This window comes from Hemicordylus capensis, chromosome 1 (assembly GCF_027244095.1).
Source record: "Hemicordylus capensis ecotype Gifberg chromosome 1, rHemCap1.1.pri, whole genome shotgun sequence".
Classification (NCBI taxonomy): Eukaryota; Metazoa; Chordata; class Lepidosauria; order Squamata; family Cordylidae; genus Hemicordylus; species Hemicordylus capensis.
Window position 1 is genome coordinate 334,969,169 of NC_069657.1, and position 16,548 is coordinate 334,985,716.

Below are 16,548 nucleotides of genomic sequence, written 5' to 3' on the forward strand. Positions count from 1 at the left end.
GGGGGAGATTATTTTTAAGGAAAGGATTGGAAGGAAACCTCTTCCTTGCAGAGCAAACCTCCTCTTCCCATTTTTTAAAATCCTTTTCTGGATTAAAAGAGGGTGAGATTTTTTTTTTTTTAAAGAAACCTCTGCCTTGCAGAGGCAAACCCTCTGCTCATTTTTTAATCCTTGTTGGGGCTAGAAGAGGGGGAGATTTTTTTTAAGGAAAGGATTGGAAGGAAACCTCTTCCTTGCAGAGCAAACCTCCTCTTCCCATTTTTTTTTAATCCTTTTTTGTGAAGAGAAGAGGAATAGATTTTAGATTTTTTTTTAAACATCTGACTGCCTGCAAGCATTGCCAGCCTGCAGCCCTTGGTGGGAAAGGAGGGTTTTTTTTCTCCTTTTGAATCCCCCCACCCTATTTTTTGCCAAACCACTTTTTTGGGCAATTTTTTTCTGCGGAGAGTCACTGCTGCCTGTGCCTGCCTGCCTGCCTGCCTGCCTGCCTGCACTCCAGGCCCGCCTGTGTGACCAGCCACCAGACCAGACCCTCAGAGGTGGACGCCAGAGACCCAGCGTTGGAGAAGCCTACACCTGAGTGAGATTGGCCCAGCCATTTTATATTTTACACACGCACACAACACACAGACACACGCACGTCACACACGGCATTCTAATCTGTAGTGTTCCATTCTTTAACTGTGCGTTTGGGGTTTATTAATTTTTCCCTGTTTTTAGGTTTTTGGGGTTTTCACTTTTCTCTATAGGTGTTGTGTGATAGTTGTTGTAAGATTGGGTTTTAAATAAATAGTGTTTTAAATAAACAGGGTTTTAAAGTGTTGTGATAGTTGTAAGACTGGGTTTTAAATAGTGTTTTAAATAAATAGGGTTCTAAATAACTAGGGATTGTGTGTAACCTTCCCCAGTAGCTAGCTATTAGGAGGAGGTTCAACTGTAGAGTAGCAGTAGACTGTAAGAGTGGCCTGGCCTAGTAGTGCTGCAACTTTATATTTCTGTTGCTGCTTTTGTGTATTTTGCAGAAATATTTTTTAAGGGCCTAGTCTGCCCACAGTTACTTTTCCATCTTGTTTGCCTGTGTAATTGACACAGAGATAATATTTTGAAACATTTTTGTAACTGTGTGCTACTTTCAGACCACAGAGAGAGTAACTTTCCCCTGTGGTGGAGTGCATTCGATACATTAGTAACAACAACACAAGTTACTTGCAACAAATAAATTCTCCAGTCTATTCCATTCAAAGTGACCAGCAGTCAGAGAAAGATAATATAACTAAACTTACTTTCACTTCTACTGACTAAGTGCACTGCACACTGTGTGCGCAAGGCTCCAGCCTTAAATAACTCCTCCTGCACCTGTGCACAGCACAGCAGCTGAGCTAGTATCTTAATTTTTAATTTTTACATTTTTTTGTTGCACAGCCTGCTTCTGTTGTATCGCGCATCAAGTAACTCCCACTGTCTCACAGTCCCTCTGTGGCTGACTGACTGTGTCGTGTGATACACATTCATTGCACGGTGTAAGCAACTTCTGACTGGGATCTTGCTGCAGCAGCATTTGTGCCAACAACAACAAGCCCTAAGCAAGGAGGCAGTCACCGGCACCGCAGCACATCCACTGTTTTTCTGGCCCTCTAGTACCTGCTGCCCCCTGAGACAACTACCCCTTCTTCACATTTTGAAATTTTTAAAAAAGTTTTAAAAAGCAATGGTTGGGAGGACAGCAGGAAAAGGGAGGGCGCAAGTAAGTGGGAGGCTTGTCTTCCCTACAGCTGGTCATGGCAGGGGGCGGCAAGAGGGGCCTACTCCCCAAGTCACCCCCGGCCCTGCTTCGGCGCGCAGGCTTGACTTCTTCTCGGGTCAGCCTGGCCCTATGCCAGGGCCTGCGTCCAGGCAGGATTTAGGGGGGGGGGGCCTCCCAGATTGCCAGGGAAGAAGATCTTCCTGTGGCAGCTGAGGAGGTGGTGCTGGTGGAGGAGGTTGGCAGTCCAGCCAGATCCACCTTGCGGACCCCCCAAACGGTCACTATGGGGGTTGGTGGGGGGCTCAGTCTGGCATCTGAGGGGGCTCAGGAGGAGGGAAGATCTTCTCCTGCCCCTGGGCCTTCCCATGCCAGCGCTGAGGGCATTGGTGCTGGTATGCCCGAGAAGGAACCAGCAAAAGTTCCACCAACAAAGCGACCTCGTGTCGCTGGGGAGTCTGGCAGTGTGGTCTGGGATCACTTTGAGCTTAGCCCTGGTGATCCCACCCATGCTGTGTGCACCCACTGCAAGGCACTGGTCAGCAGAGGCAAGGACCCTATGCACTTCACAACCTCGGGGCTGTGGTCGCACATGCGTCGGCGGCACCCAGGTGTGGAGACCTCTGCTGGCACTGGCAGTAGGCCCGGTGCCTCACCTGGTAGCAGAAGCAGTAGTAGTGGCAGCAGTAGCAAGCGGCCAGCGGCTCCTGCCCACAGGCAGGAAAAGCTGACCGATCATCAGTGGGTGCAATCTCTTGGGAAGCGGTCTGATCGTCCAAAGCCTCATCTCGTGACTCGGGCCATTGGTGAGATGATCGCTCTTGATGACCAGCCATTCTCCATTGTCGACAATGTCGGCTTCCGGCGTCTGCTCCAGCTGCTTTCTCCGGAGTACAAGATCCCCTCAAGGACCACTTTCAGCAGGAGGGTGGTCCCCTCCCTGTACCGTACGTGCAGGGGGGCCGTGTTGGCCAAGCTGCGTGCAGCTGGGCCAAACACCAGTGTGCATTTCACTGCGGATATCTGGACTAGCCGCAGTGGGCTGCACACTGCCTTCATGTCCCTGACAGCCCATTGGTGGGGGCATGGGGGTGAGGGGACATCTGGCGCTGCTGGTGCTGTATCCAGCTCCTCCCATGCATGCACGCCTTCTTGGGCAGTGTTGCATGTGGAGGCGATGGACACAGACCACACTTCAGATGAGTTGGCTGCCGTCATGGAGCGGCAGGTGGGGGTGTGGCTGGCCGGGGAGCCAACCCTCCGCTGGGGCTTCATGGTGACGGACAACGCAGCCAACATCACCAAGGCTGCTAGGCGGGTTTACGGTGTGAACATCACTTGCGCTGCGCACACCTTGAACCTCGTAGTGAAGGGTGCGCTTGGCCTCAAGGAGGCGCCGAAGAAGGCCAAGGAGCACCAGCATGTTCGGGGCTCTTCCAGTAGTTTAGGTCAGGATCCTGCTGCTCCCGTGGCCGCCCTGGTGGAGCGTTGCCGCCAGGTAGCGGGCCACTTCCACCGGAGTGAAAAGGCAAGGCGCCAGCTCAAGGCCAGACAGATCGAGCTGGGCCTGCCCGAACACCAAATCCCCCAGGATGTTCCTACCCGGTGGAACTCCACCTTTCTCTTGCTCCGGCGCATGCATGAGCAAGAGGGAGCACTCAACAGCCTGGGGACGCGTGGTTGCTTGGATCTGTGCAAGTCTCTCTATGATGACTGGCCGGTGATCCGCGAGCTGGTCTTAGTACTAGAGCCGTTCTATTCTGCAACGAACGACTTGTGTACTCAGACCGCCACGCTGAGCCTGGCTCTGCCCACTGCTATTCTCCTGGAGAAGGCAATGAGCGATCTCCAGACCACTCTGACCACTGGGGTTGCGATTGCCCTGGCAGGTCGGTTGAGGACTGGGGTAGTTGAGCGGCTCAAGACACCATGGGCCGCATCTGCATGGCATGTCCTGGCATGCATTTGTGACCCAAGGATGAAGGGCAGCGCTGTGCCTCCTGGCGAGCTGCCCAGGTGGAGGGGCCTCCTGGTCGAACACGTGAAGCGTGAAGAGGAAAGGAGGCTAGGGATAGGTGCAGCAGACGACCAGGAGGAGGGGTCTTGGTCGCAGGCTGGCACTGCGCATCCCACCCCCAGCAGCAGCAGCAGCAGCACTGCCACCACCCCCACTTCTTCCCAGTCCAGCGGTGTGGTTTCTCCGGCAGTGGGACCAGCAGAGCAGCCAGTGCGACCTCGAACCACCACCCGGTGGCTCAGGGGCTATGCTAGTCTCATGCCGGGGAGACGGGAGGAGCCTGTCCCTCGCCCCAGCCGTGCTGAGCAGACTGTTCTGCAGTACCTGGAGGAGGCGACGGAAGACGAGGAGAGTGAGCCGTTCCCCTTTTGGGCAACGCGTCGCAAAGTCTGGCCGGACTTGGCGTCTGTTGCTGTCCGGTTTCTCTCTTGCCCGCCAACCAGCGTCTCGAGCGAGAGGTTTTTCTCCATGGCCGGGGACGTGGTGACTCCTCTGCGCTCACGCCTGGATGCTGATTTGGTCGAGCAGCTCGTCTTCTTGAAGGCCAACCTCCCCCTGCTGGGCTACCCCGAACTGGCCGTGGAGGGCGAGTGACTCGCGTCACCCCCCCTATGCAGCGCCTCCCACGCCACGGCAGTTCATCCCGGCCAGAAGATGTGTCACAGTCCATCCCTCTAAGCCCACCCTGCCACTAAAACATGCCCCGTGCTGCTGGCACATCCAGACACGCATGCATACACAGGCACCGCTGCACTGTCAGCCTGGGATGGTGGACTGCCAGGTGAGTGCTCCCAGCATGAGGGAGGGGTTACCACAGATGTGGCAGAGAGAGACTACAACTCCCATTTCCCACTGTCCCGATGGCTGGCCACCATCAAGACTAGGGACAATGGGAGCTGTAGTCGCTGTCTCTGCAGAAGAAATCTGTGGTGGGCCCCCCCCCCCCGATGCTGGGAGCACCCACTTGCCCAGTGCTGAAGGCTGGGCCGTAGGGCAGCGCACCATCCATCCACAACCTCAGAGACAGGCTGCTGCGTGTGCGTGTGTGGGGGGCACAGTCAGGATTGGAAGGGACATCCCTGGGGGAGAGTAGTGGCTCTGTGCAATGGGCCTGTGCCTCCTGGCGAGGGGGGCACACACACTGTCACTGAGTGGGCTTGCCGCTAATTGCTAGCCTGCTTGCCTGCTAAAACTGTCATCATTGCTTCCTCCCATGAACAATTGCATTGAAGCTGAAATCTAAAAAAGGTCTGTCTGCTGCGTTTCTCAATGTGATGTAATTATTTCTGATTTCGGCTTGCTTGTCAGGTGATGTCTAGTTTACTTCTTTCTTAATCTTCATGCTCTCCTCTGTTCAAATCCAAATATGTGGTTTCCCTTGGTCTACTGAGCTATTAGGTTGTCGCCGCCGCCGCTGAGTGAGATGGTCTGCTCTGCTGCTGCCTGCTTTTTCTGGCCACAATGGGAGTAGTACTACTGCTGTGCCTGAAGCGGCACACACACACACATGCACCCCCCCTCCCCCCCTCCCCCCAAAAAGCTGTGTTGCCAATGATGAGCTTGATGCTGGTGCAGCCCTCACACAAATGTCTGTCTCACGCAGACAGAGAGAGCACACATTGCAACCTGAGGCGACACAGCCCTTTTCAGCCCTAACCCTCTTGCAGAGTGAGTGACTTGAGCAGCAAACCCGCACAGTGCACACACACAGGGGAATAAAGGCATCTTCTAGACTCCGAACTAGTGGTAATGTCGTATCATGTGATTGCACAGTCTTTCTGCCCAGTATCTGCGGCATGCATTGGGATGCAATCCGAAAAAGCCTGCAAAAATTCTAGCTTGCTTTGTTGCAGAGACCTCTTCGTGGTGTGTGGTGTTGTTGTGTGATGTGGTGTGGAGTGGTGTGTCCGTGTGGGGCCCAGTAAAGGACAGGACAGGTGCAATTCACTGTGCCTGTGCATGTGTGTGGGGAGATGCATCATTGCATTATGTTTCCAAATGAAGATCGGGTCATGTTTGCGAGTTGATTGACAGCATTTTATTTGAAGATTGTGCTTGCCGATACATAGATGCGGCGATCTCATGCCACAGAGTCAGACAGGAAAAGAAATGTCCAGAGACACGTGCGTGCTGCCATTCTCTTCTTATCTGCCATCATCATCCGTTACTCTTCAAAGCTGTGTGGGCGAGGAGGGGGCAACAACAACATGCAAAGCCTTGCTGCTCCACTTGCGGAGTGTTGTTGTCTTGTGTGCGTCCTCCACATGCTATGCGTGTTCCCTCCTGGCTGTGCCTGTCTGTTTACTGTAGTGGGCGAAAAAAGTTTGGATGAGGTGAGGTTCAGGGCAGGGCACTGTTGCTGGACTTGGAGTGGGATATGGGGCAGCAGAGTGGGGTGGGGTGGGGTGGTAGTGCCTAATGGGTGTAGGCTGCCACCCCAATTTCAGGGGGATGGGGCAAAGGGCTGATTTTTTGTGATTTTTTGAAGTTTTTGTGTCTTTGGGGCAGATGGGGGGGGCAGAAAGTGTGTCTGCCCCAAAAGAGTGGGGTGGGGTGGTAGTGCCTAATGGGTGTAGGCTGCCACCCCAATTTCAGGGGGGTGGGACAGAGGGCTGATTTTTTGTGAATTTCTGAGGGTTTTGTGTCTTTGGGGCAGATGGGGGGCAGAAAGTGTATCTGCCCCAAAAGAGTGGGGTGGGGTGGTAGTGCCTAATGGGTGTAGGCTGCCACCCCAATTTCAGGGGGGTGGGACAGAGGGCTGATTTTTTGTGAATTTCTGAGGGTTTTCTTGGGTGCAGCAGAGCAGAGTGCTAGATTGATTCATTCCCATACTCGTCATAGTAATTAAGGAGAGAGTGAGAGAAAAGTGAGAGTGTTAGGGTCATCTAGAGTTGAGAGTACTATATGTTGCATGAATGAATGAATCAATCACTCTGCTGCACCCAAGAAAATCCTCAGAAATTCACAAAAAATCAGCACTCTGTCCCACCCCCCCTGAAATTGGGGTGGCAGCCTACACCCATTAGGCACTACCACCCCACCCCACTCTTTTGGGGCAGATACACTTTCTGCCCCCCCCATCTGCCCCAAAGACACAAAAACTTAAGAAATTCACAAAAAATCAGCCCTCTGTCCCACCCCCCTGAAATTGGGGTGGCAGCCTACACCCATTAGGCGCTACCACCCCACCCCACTCTTTTGGGGCAGATACGCTTTCTGCCCCTAATCTGCCCCAAAGACACAAAAACTTCAAAAAATCACAAAAAATCAGCCCTTTGTCCCATCCCCCTGAAATTTGGGTGGTAGCCTACACCCATTAGGCACTACCACCCCACCCCACTCTTTTGGCTCCAGGGTCCTTTTTGCTGATCCGAATCGAATCGGATTCGGATTCAGATTAAATCCGAATCCGAAACAAATCGGGGGTGATTCGGGTCAGCAAAATTCGGACACAGAACAGAACAAAGGTGATTCGGCTCGGGTCCCGAGCCGAATCACCGAAAAACCGAAATGCACACCCCTAGAATTAAACATGAGAGAACAATACCTTAAATGACAGAGCAAAATGCAGTGGCAGAGAGAAAGAACAGAACTTTGATTGAAATGTCTAGAAGTAAGCTTCTCGACTCAGGTCTGGAAAACAAATACTGGGGAGAAGCTGTAATTACTGCAACTTATTTGCAGAATAGTCCTCCAACTAAAACTCAAGGAGTAACACCCACTGAAATGTGGAATGGGACAAAACCTAACTTAAAGCATATTAGAGTATTTGGATGCAAAGCATATGCATATATTCCTAAAGAACTAAGAATAAAATTAGATTGCAGGAGTGAAGAAGGAATATTCATGGGTTATGCACTGAATTGCAAAAGCTAAAGAATACTTGATCCTATCACTGAAACTGTTAAACTGCACACAGTGTGGCACATTTTGATGAGAGGCAAAAGTGAATGCCAATGTGATGTCTGACTGTGACGTGGATTTTCCAATATGTGAAAAGGCTGAACAGCATCCACAGTAACAAAATGAACAAGTAATCACAGAGTATGACATAATAGAGAGACTCAATAGAGAGGGGAGACTGAGACAGAGCTAGAAAGATCCAATCAACGAGAGAACCAAAGAGTTCCAATCAAGAAGGGGAGATTGAGATGGGACAAGAAGTGAGATGCACAAGGAGAGTTAATAAAGGGATTCCACTTAAAACACTGTCACCGGCAGCCAGAAAATGCCAGAACCTACAGACTGGCACAAAATTGAATGCATGCCAGATAAAGAGGCAGATAAATTGCTGCAATTGGGAAAGTAAAAGATAGCATTACATAATAAAACAAAACGTGAGACTCGGAATTCAAGAACAAGACAATAAGAAGGGAAATGTTGGGATTTTTCCATAGACATTGTCAGCTTCTTACTTGCTGACTTAAATTTAGAGGACTGTTAGCCTGTTTATTGCTTCCTTATCCTTTGTTTGGTAAGTAATAAATATCAAACTCTTGTTTCTTAGTTAAAGTGGCTTAATGTTCAATTACTTATTAAGGATAAGTAATTTCTCTGCAACAAGAAGTGCCACAATATGTTTCATTAATGAGTGCAAATCATAGGAAAATTGTTAGGAAGGGAGAAACACATTTTTTTTAAATGGAGGGTTCTGTGAGTTGGCATTTTCATATCTGTTAACTTGTAAATACCTTTCCCTTCAAAACAAACAAACAAACAAACATAGTAGGAATTATTTGGGACTAGGGACTAGGGTTGCCAACTAGGCATTTTTATAGAGGACATGTGACTATTTGGGTGACCAAATCCCATTATTTTTTTCTTTTGGCATTATGAGGATTAGAAAATATTTTGGGGACCAAACAACTTTTTTTTCATGTACTGTGTTTTAATTGTTGTATTTTTTTTTTAAAAAAAAATAATTGTTGAAACGTTTTAATCTTTTTATTGGTTATTTTTATTCTCTTGTAAACCGCCCAGAGAACTTGCATTTTGGGCAGTATAGAAATGTGTTAAATAAATAAATAAATTGTAGTGTCCCAAGTTCTGGGAAGCAGCTGGAACATTTTGTTGGCCCAGAACACGGCTCCCGTGAGCAGCTTCCCCTTTTCTGTCTCCTTCCCTACTGACCTTCTATCCAATAGGGAAGCCAGAGGAGAGGTTCTGCTTCAGTGGCAGGCAGGTTGGAGACCCACATCATGCAGTAGCAGAGATAGGTGGGCCTGTCAGGTGCAGCTTGCTTCCTTCAGGTGGTGGAGGAGTGAGAAGTTAGCAGTTAGCTAACTAATTTTACTCGATTAGCAATTAGCTAACTCACTACTCCAGCTAACTGAGTAAATAGGCACTTTTAAAAGTGGTAAATCTCTTCTGTTTATCATGGGGAGAGCAACTGGCCCTATCCAACCCCAGCACAGCATTCTTTCAGTGGCTGATGCTGGTGCTACACTGCATTTCTTTTTAGATTGTGAGCCCTTTGGGGACAGGGGAGCATCTTATTATTTATTTTTCTATGATACCCACTGTGAAACCTTCTGCTAAAAAGTCATCTATGAATGTTTGCAGTCATAGAGAACAGCAAGTGAGCAACCATGCATGCAACTATGCATGCACCTTGCACCAGCATGCAAAAAGGCTGGCTCAGCTGCTAGTTGGCTGCCCTGCATCAAGCCAAGAGGTGAAATTGCTGGCCTGACTGGGGAGATCAGGCTGGGTGACCGATGGGGGAAAAGAACAGAGGACTCTGTGTGTGGTAGACCTAACCAGGAGATGGATTTACAGTTAAGAAGCAGGCGCCTTGACAACTCTGCACCTAGGCGAGAAGGTGGGGTGCAAAGTAAGAAGGCTTGAACTCTGTCGGCTCCTCTGCCTTGCTTGGACTCTAACAGCTGGCCCCCTCTGTTTATGGAAGCTCCAGCTTCGTCTTCCAGCCTGGATGAAGGGCAGGCTGCCAGCCTGCCATCTTGTTCCAGCTGGCTGCCTTCCAAGATTGCCTGACACCGACCACCTGCCACTTGCTCGGGAGCTTCTTATGAGAGGAGGGGCTGCTGGGTTCTTGGAGGCATTTATACCAAGAAGACACCCCCGAGGCACAGCCATCGGTGTGGCCAGAAGTCTGCCTCTAGGGTGGCCGACTGAGGTCTATGGGGACCTTATACTAGGGTGGGGCAAGAGGTTTGGGCTGGAGTGTGCTGGTTCTCCATTTTTATTGGGCTGTGTCAGGCCACTCTGCAGGCATGTATAAATGAGACCTGATGGTGGAGGCTAGTGGTCTAGTGTGGGCTGAGATTCTCCCACCAGGCTACTCTGTTGTGGAGCAGGCTAGGGGAAGTGGGTGTGTGTGGAGTAGCTGTAGTCCATGAGAATACCATTTCCCTTACCAGGACCCCTGTGAGACAGTTAACTTATATTCAACAGTCATGACCCAGGCCATGCAGAGGCCCAGCCCCATTGCACAGGTGCGGCAGGCTCCAAAATGGCCACCATGCAAGAGGAAGGGCTGAAACGAGCTGAAGAATGCCTGAACAGGTCTGTTTTTTGCATAAAGGCAGGCGGAGAGAGAATCTCCATGGAACAACCCCACCACCACCACCTTGGAGAAGCCCCAGAGGGGGTAAGTTTTTTGTTTAATTATAGTAAAAGATCCAAGAACGCCCCTGAATGTGCGGGGGGGGGGAGTCGGTCCAGGGTTGAGCTGAACCAGGGATGGTTCATCTTGACCCCAAACCTTTGGACCAAACCGGTTTGATGTTGAACCTGATCAACATCGAACTGGTTTGCTTATCCCTCACTTCGGCTAATTCAACAGTGGCATCCATTCCTTGAAGAGGACAGTCTCAAAACAGTGGTGCATCAGCTGGTACTCTCCAGGCTTGACTATTGCAATGTGCTCTACATAGGGCTGCCTTCATATGTAGTTCAGAAACTTCAGTTAATTCAAAATGCAGACTGGTTGCTGGGGTAACCTGGGGAGACCTTATTATGCCTTTTTAAAAACAGTAGCACTGGCTACTGATGTGTTTCCATTCAAAATACAAAGTGCTGGTTATTACCTTTAAAGCCTTGGCTGGCTTATGTCCAAGTTACTTTAGAGAGCGCCACCTTCTGCATGATCCCCACCACACATTAAGGTCATCTGAGGAGGTCTGTCTCCAGTTACCACCAGTATGTCTGGTGGCAACTCAAAGGTGGGGCTTCTCTGTAGCTGCTCCTGGGCTGTGCAATGCACTCCTGGCAGAAATCCATAGTTTGAGTTCATTGTTGGCTTTCAGAAGAGCCCTTAAAACCTATCTGCTTGGCCTGGCCTTCCAGGGTTTTTAAACTGTTTTAAATATATTAATTGTTAGTGGTTTTGTGCTGTTTTTAAATTGTTCTGTAATGATTGTTTTTTAAAGGATTGATTTGTAGGGGGTTTTGTTGTTAGTGTTGTTATGCACTGCCCATAGCCATTTGGATGGGGTGGGATATGAATGTAAAATAAACAATAAATTAAAAAAACTAATGGACAGCAGACCAAGCAGATATACAGCTCACCTGGTCATCAGCTTCACAGTGGTGAGCTGTATTTATTCTCAAATTATCCAGTTTTTAATCAAAATATTCATATACACATATGCTAATTGTATGCAAAGTGGAAACTTTTTGGATACTTTTAAAAAAATACTTTTTTGGTGAAAAGCACCGTCTATATCCATCTTTTTCTTTTCTTTTCTTTTCTTCTGTTGATGCATATCAATGTTTTTCACCATCTGGACCTGGCAGCCCTATTTGGGACACTGTTTTATGAGCTTGTGGCCGCTACATATAATGCCGACATTCATGCAGATCATCTTCCTTACAATGTTTTGCAGCTGTACATTTAAATCTAATCACACTTGTTGTGAGTAAGATGTGGCAGATCCGCAAGTCTCATTTCACAGAGTTAATTTTGAGCAAGATCGCGGGGACCTTAAACTCCTCCAGCCATTGGAACTCCACTAGCAAACAGTCCAGCTGATCATCTGACTCTCTGGAGGTGCACTAAGAGGGTTAATGGTTTAGGGGCAAATTGCTCCCGGCTTAGCATTAATTGACTTTTAGCTGGTCTGAGATCACTCTATGATCAGATCAGAAGCCAGACTGCATCAGTTTCATTTCCTTTCTGTCTTTTTCAATTTCTTCCCAAACCTCTCTTGCCATTTAACCCAACCTGCAAACAAACAGATGGGGCATCTCTTAGAAGAAAAGGAAAAAGAAACCTCAGTAAGGTCTCCAGGTCCCAGAAGTAGCTGCTTAAACCTGACTCCGAGCACAGATGGTGGCGGGGGGGACAAAAATATCTGGTTACTTCACTCCAATTCCCAGGGCTTCTTCGAAACCGTAATGGACAGCAGGTAGTGCCACTTATGAGATGCCTTTTTCTGTGTTGGGTGCTTTCAACAAGCTAAGATGCGCTAACAAAACCATTTATGAACACCAAAAACTAGAGGGGCAGCTCTTTGTGATCTCAGGTCTGTGTGAAGAATCCTAAACTTGTTATTAGTATAATGATCTTGACAGCGGTAAAGCCCTCCCATCCTGCGACTTTGTGGAAGGATGTCTTGGCTTAGTCGCAATTAGCATCAATTATGATGGAGCTCATTGGGAACTGTGGGCCCAGTCTTCTTAGGCTGCAGGTGCAGGGTGATTATTTCAGTGACCTTTCACTCCCAGAGCACATATTGACGACAAGGATGGGAAACAGTCAGAAGCGAGGTTCATGCCTGTTCATCTTCCTTAAGCATTATCAGGTAGCTTAGCTATTCACACCAGATTCCAAGAAATGAGATCAGCTTCAAGAAGCGACAGGAAGAGCAACATGCTGTATCCAGGACACTGGCCTTCTCTGTTGGGGGCTTCTTTTCACATAGACGCCTCTGTCCTTTGTTGTTGTTCCAGGACAGAAATATTCTTCCTAAAACAGAATGCAAGCTCATAATGATATCTGTGAATGAAAACTGAATTAGAAGATCTATACTCACAAACAGATGCTGGATTGGCTGTCCTAGTTTCAGGCAGTGACATGCAGAGAACACATTTTGTGGGCATGCTCTGTTTCAAAACCTCGGCTTTTAGGTGCAAATGTGATCCTGTGACCTATTTGAGTTTGAATGGGTGCTGATTAGCCGTTGTCATGAAGTCAGAGCATGCAAGGCTAGAGATCTTTCAAATGACATGCAGAATAGGCAGGTGTTTCCTCCTCAAAGGGAGTAGTTTTGATGAAGAGCCAAACAGCTGTTTCAGGAATCAAAAACTGAGTTTAAAAAATGCAGTGCGCAACATGTTTTTTTAAAAAACAAAACAACAATAACCCTAAAGATTTTAAGGTTCATTTATCTGATTGTTAGATGATGGGTGGTGTTGGTTAGAAATCCATTTTTTAAAACTCCATTTCCCAAAGATTTAAGAGAAAAATTAGTGTTTACCCAACCTTAAGACTATAGCATACACAAAATAGTGTGACTAGAAGTAAAACACCTCACAACAGAAATGAAAAAGAAATATCTTGTTGAAGGTATAGCATCACAAAACACTCCAAAATAAAAAAGGCCACACAGACCTCCTAGTCCTGGACTGGGACGTCACTTTTGGATCACAATACCTCATAGTAATACCATAGTAACTAGATAATAGGGCTGGTCTGACCGGCTTGTTGAACCCAATATTCCAATGTAGGAAGTTTGTGGAATGAATTCCACCAAGATAATTGAAACTCCAATCCATCCTGTCCTGGTGGAATTTTATCAGACTTCCAACATGCCTGTCAGAATCCGCCCCCCTCCCCGCCGCCTATCTCCCTTCCTTGTTCCACCCTTTCCCACCTTTCTCCACCCTCTCCACCATCTCCCTCTCATACCAGGGATAACAAACACCATGACATCTTCACTCCTATGGAGCACTGTAGCTATCCACCTGGCGCACCCTGCTGCTGCTTCTGTTCAAAAGGCACATCCTCTTTAATCTCTTCAGCACCCCAGCACAGTATGTGTAGTTCTTTTTAATGGATGTGTGACTGCATCTGACACAGTCTTAACAGACTGGAGAGGGGGACGCATATCTGCCCTTCCAGCAATTTTCCTGTCTAGTTGGGTCAGATCTGACATTTTTCCTGATGCACAGGTCTGCTAGATAGCAGTGATAATAAATCTAAAGGCAAATGAAAACTTCAGATATCTATTATTATTATTTTACATTTTATATCCTGCTCTTCCTCCAAGGAGCCCAGAGCGGTGTACTACATACTTAAGTTTCTCCTCACAACAACCATGTGATGTAGGTTAGGCTGAGAGAGAAGTGACTGGCCCAGAGTCACCCAGCTAGTATCATGGCTGAATGGGGATTTGAACCTGGGTCTCCCTGGTCCTAGTCCAGCACTCTAACCACTACACCACGCTGGCTATCTATCTATCTATCTATCTATCTATCTATCTATCTATCTATCATATTTCACTTCTGGAGCAGAATTCTGGCTGACATCCAGACTAATGCTGCACTAATGTAAACATGTTGCATTAGTTGCACGGATGTTACATTCACTTTCTCAGGAGCTCAAGTCAGGAACTTGAGTTCTGGATTAATGTTGCACTAGTACAACAGAGTGCAGTCATGCAAATTCTGGTGTGCCATCTGCTATGAATTATCTTCCTTGTTTCCATAGATGTTGCAGGGAATTATGCAAAGCACTCTGCTACATTCATTGTTCAAGCACATTGCTTGCACAAGTGGAGTGAGACAACAAATGATTGTGCAATGTGGAGCATCCATTCATCTATGAGACCTTCTTGCACAAGTGCATCTTTGCTTGTTGCATTTTCATGCAAGTGTAGGTAATTCCAGCAATGCAGATGGGCTGTTGCAGGTTTCTACACAATATTTTGCATTGTTCCATAGTAGTAGTATTTTTGCCGACTTGCCAAACAAATGTGCAACACCAAACTCATATATTAAAAGAACAAAAAGGGAAAGTGCTATTTTTAAGGATTCGTCATAAGACTTGCTGGATATGTTGCTTGCTAGGCAAAATGGACAGAAGCAGATGTAGAGTCTAGAGCTCCTACTGTCGATGACAGTTGCAAAGCCACAAAGGAGGAAGCAGCTGCAACTCTTCTACGTAGTCAAGCAAAAATCTTGCTTGCTCAAGAAAGTGGGAGAAGAGGGTACACTGGGATGGCAGAAGCTGCTGGAGATAGGTGGTTTCTCCTAGTTGTCATATGGAAATGCTTGCTTGGTTTGGACAATACTTTTGCTTTCCAAACCTGATGAATGATTAATCATTAATACTTAACTAATGATTGATTAATCACATGATTAATGAGATTAAACTAGTCTTTGGGCCATGGGATTTGGACCATGTGGGTGCATAGAGTGGTGGTTCTGATGAACTGACTCCCCATACAATAAAGGAATGCACTGGGACATCCACAAAACATACCAGGATGTTTACTCTCTCAGCACAAGCCCCTTCTATTAGGGATGTGCACAAAACCAGCTGGCCTAGTTCAGTTCAAGTCTGAACTGGAGCCAAACCAGACTGGGCCAGTTTGGTTCTGCACCCACTCCAACCCCCTCCCTCCCGTTCAGTTCGGGGTGTGTGTTTTGCATCTATCTATCTATCTATCTATCTATCTATCTATCTATCTATCTATCTATCTATCTATCTATCTATATTCATTCACCCCCTCTTGGGGGGGCTTCGTGGAGGGGGTGTTCCTCCCAAGTTCCCCCTTGCCCCTGCTGTCCTCCATTATGGTAAAAATCATCCGTTCTGGGCATTCTTCAGCCTGTTCCGTGCGTGGCAGTGGCCATTTCAGAGGCTGCCATGAATGCCTATTGGTTGAGATTGGGCCATCAAGCTGAACAGGTTCAATGTCAGACCTGTTCGACATTGAACGTGTTTGCACATCCCTACCTTCTACACAGCATGGGTCACTTTGGGGGTGGGGGGGTGGGAGCTATCACCTGAATTGGTCCTGTGAGATTCAGTGCAGCACCACAAACATAACACTGCAACATTCTTCTGTAGACAATATGTCTGCATGGAGACACACATGCTAACCAAATGCTTAAGCTCAGATTCTTAGAATTCAAATGGTAGGCAAGTGCTAACAGCATATACAGGTTTACCTGCCTCCTTATAGTATTGCTTCAAAATATTTGAATTAAGACCAGGGAACAATAACCTGAACATTCTCACTACTTCTTGCATATGAGATCAAATTGCTTTTATTCCCAGGAAATACACCAGCAAAACCCGTTTTAAATCTATAAGGCATTCACAGAGGAACAAAAACTTGCTGTGGAATTACAGTTCAAAGGAAATGGAAGGGGAGCTGAATGGGAAGGAAAATCCTGTAATTTTATCAACTCACAAATGAAAGCCGCACTTTGTGTTAATTTAATCACTTTACAGAAGGAAACTGGAAAACAAGTTCTCGATAGGAAACTTGAAGCAATTCAGAATTCAGTGCTGGTCATTGTGGGCTGGCATTCCAAAGGCTCAAGGCACACAATTGCCGAGACATGCTAGAAGTACTACGTGACCAAATTCACTCTCTCTGCAATGAGGAGTGTATCTGTGTACACCTGCCTGTTTAAATCTTAACAGCTCACAAAGGACACAAACATTATCTGAGGGCTGCAATCAAAAACCTTTAGTTTACTCAGCACAAACACTTAGTAAACTTTTTAGATATTACCTATGGGAACAGTATGAGTTGAATATATACTTGTCACATCCGGCCCAACTCAAGAAGCTGTCCAATTATTCTGGGCTGCC

At 47.5% G+C, this 16,548-nt stretch overlaps 1 long non-coding RNA gene across 1 annotated transcript in view; it reads right to left on the bottom strand.

Moving 5' to 3' along the window:
• Nucleotides 1–6,009: 6,009 nt before the first annotated feature.
• LOC128340996 (uncharacterized) overlaps nucleotides 6,010–16,548 on the bottom strand; it is a 164,062-nt gene continuing 153,523 nt past the window's right edge. The window contains exon 4 of the long non-coding RNA XR_008314137.1: nucleotides 6,010–6,062. This is a non-coding gene — a long non-coding RNA (uncharacterized LOC128340996). The remainder of the gene's footprint in view (nucleotides 6,063–16,548) is intronic.